Source organism: Triticum dicoccoides, chromosome 4B (assembly GCF_002162155.2).
Source record: "Triticum dicoccoides isolate Atlit2015 ecotype Zavitan chromosome 4B, WEW_v2.0, whole genome shotgun sequence".
In the NCBI taxonomy this organism is placed as follows: domain Eukaryota; kingdom Viridiplantae; phylum Streptophyta; class Magnoliopsida; order Poales; family Poaceae; genus Triticum; species Triticum dicoccoides.
The window spans coordinates 367,595,786-367,598,684 of record NC_041387.1 but is presented as its reverse complement, the minus strand read 5'-3'; the positions used below and the strand labels follow the sequence as shown (position 1 = coordinate 367,598,684).

At 43.2% G+C, this 2,899-nt stretch overlaps 1 long non-coding RNA gene across 1 annotated transcript; it reads left to right on the top strand.

Moving 5' to 3' along the window:
* Positions 1-368: 368 nt before the first annotated feature.
* Positions 369-2,666, top strand: LOC119296178. The gene is made up of 2 exons (XR_005144980.1): positions 369-2,268; positions 2,339-2,666. It is a non-coding gene; the product is annotated as an uncharacterized LOC119296178 (long non-coding RNA).
* The last annotated feature ends 233 nt before the right edge of the window (positions 2,667-2,899 follow it).

The following is a 2,899-nucleotide window of genomic DNA, read 5'->3' as shown; positions in this document are numbered from 1 at the left end:
GACTGCAGGGTTGTAGGCGGCATTAGAAAGACACTATGTGGCGAAAAGAAAAACCATGAAGTTCACTACACCACAACACTTAATTGGGGGCAATTAACTGCAGGGAGAAATACGAGAACAAGGGCAAACTATCCGCCGGAAATACTATTACTGCCGGTAGAAGAACTTAAGGTCAAAGAAACTGCCGGCAGAAGTTGAGCAACGAGGGCGCACAAACTGCGAGCAATGATTTTCAACTTTCGGGTCATTATATCTGCCGGCACAAATAAACCCTGGCCCACTATCTGCCGGGCAGCGTGTGGCGCGAGACCGAAGTAATTGGGCTCAAATGCGCGCCGCGGGTGACCACGCGAGAGGCCCAAAATTTGTGCGCCAAACGAATAACAGGCCTCGAACCAGATCCACCCCACATCGAACCCTCGTCCACAAGTCCTCCTCCCAGACCAACGCCGCCGCCGCCGCCACCCCCATCTGCCCTCCGCCCTCGACCTCGTCCACCAACCTGTGCAACCCCATCGGGGTACACGCCCGTCGACTCATCGTTGCTTTCCTTCGTCACCGCCACCGGGCGGGTCAACTGCACCGGTGTGGCGAGGCCGAAGTCAACGTAGTCTCCCTTTCCAGGACCAGATCCCGCGGCGAAAATCGAGCCTTCCCCATGATACTGTGGGCACGGCGACGACAAGCACGAGATGAATCAGTGTTCTTGGCACCTCTGCCATCTCAGGGTCATCGCGCCACCACCACGCTGGCGCGCTCCACTTCTCCATGGCCCTCCAAGCCGATGAGCACGGGTGAGCTCCCTACCACTGCTCCCTCCACCGCGTCGGCATGAGCGGTGCCTGCTCCTCCCTACGTTGGACAACACGCTGCTCAGATCTGTCATGGTGAAATCTCCTCATCTTTCCCGTGGCACTCCTGTGCTCAGTGGAGGTGAGGATGTTAGATTTTTTGGTGTGAGCTTTTGCCCAACTTCTTGGTTCGATTTTCTTTTCCTGCTACCAGACCGCCAGCGACCATCGCCTTTGTACCTCTTCCTGTTCATGAGCTTGGAGAGCTGAAACTTTGCTATTTGTGCCTACCTTTGGCCACAATGTTTCTTAGCAAATATTCATCATCTTACATTTTATATATGATATTCTATTTTGCCACTTGAAAACAATAAGGGAGTAGAATAACTAGAAAAGAAGAATGAGGCTAGACCCTTTTGAAGGAATCTGCTGTCCTAACAAGGAACATGTAAAGAGCACTCCTGGGAAAAAGAAGGAAACAACAATCTTGCAAATGAATAAAGAAACAAAAGCTTGATAACAAATTTTTCCATTAGTAGTAACACCTCTCTTCACACATAATCTGATTTTCAACACTATTAATTAGGATCTACATGATTGGAGACACTAAGTCATCACACTGGTTAACACAAGTAATTTGTGAGAGGAACACAAGTGAACTTTACTGTACTTATATCTGTTCAATTTTCTCTCAGGAAATCCTTTTTTATGAACTGATGGTGGGGCTCAGCAGCAAAGGTATACATGTGCGGTAGCCGCTCTTTACGTATTTTTTTCCTAATACATATACTTTCTCTTCTTAACTGGGGGCTATTTCAAAAGGGAAGGATCTCGTGTGTCAAAATTGGTTGACCTTATTTTCTATTCATCCTGAATGTACTGAAGTGTCAACATTTGTGTATTGATAACTAATCGTAATAATCTTGATATAAGATATATATACACACTGAAGTCTGAAAACATGCTAGTAAAACGACTTGCTTTGAAAGCGACACTACATTTTATATTGAGTGGGACTGCCACTGCCACACCTTTGGTTGCTATATAAACAATGCAATTATTGAGAAAATGGAGTGGGATGTCATGCAATTGAACTGAGTGCAAATATTTAGTTTTTTATTAAAATTATCAGTAAAAGGAAGAGACAGAATTTGTTAATGCATTTACGCCATTTAGCTTGTTCAAATATTTCTTGGAGTGATGTCAACAGCAAGTCTGAATTATATCTGACCTGCAGCCATCGTCTCATATTTTTGTGTGCTTTCCATAGTTCTGTTTATCTTTGTTAAGATAAGTATGAGTGGTATTCTTGTGCAATTTTCTTAATCAGGCTTTTGTGTGAGGGTGCATATCTTCGGAAAAAAGAATGACAAAAGGCAGGAGAAAGTGACATGGACAATAGATTAAAAGATGCAACGGCAGTGTGGGTGATGGAAGAAGAAGAATAGAGTGTTAGAAGATATAATGAGATGATAAGGTCTCGAAATGTTCATTATCTCGTGGAAATTATTAATGCCTATGTAGCTTGAGTTTCCGACTTGTTGCAGATTTCCCAAAGATACACAAGTTGATCGAGGTTTGGAAGATCTACAAGTTGGAGCTGGAGGTTTGGAAGACCTACAATTAAGTTGCTGTTGTTATAATGTATTATGACTTGTTTGTTGAACCTGGAGATGGTGGCAAGTATTACTGTACTCATTTAGGTGATTGTTTTGGCACATAAGCCACTGTATGATCATTTTGGTTGTGGCACATTTAGAAACATAAGTTATTTTGTGGCACAACATCCTTATATGGTTGATTCATATGTATATGTATCTAAACATAAGTATTCGGTATGTATGTTTATCAAACGAAGTTTAAAATTTTGGATGAGGCCTATATGTTACTTTGATTGAAGTGAATTTATTAGTTGTGTGTTATTTCCTGATTGCTGGAACACGGTACATGGATATTATAAATTATGTGTATCTTGCCCAGAACAGTTTGCTAGTGACATACAACGTGATGGCATAGTAACTGCCGGGTGAACATGTTTTTGCCGGCAGTTCCATTGTCGGTAACCTGTAATTCCTATGCCATGCCTAATCTGCCGGGAGAAAACAAAC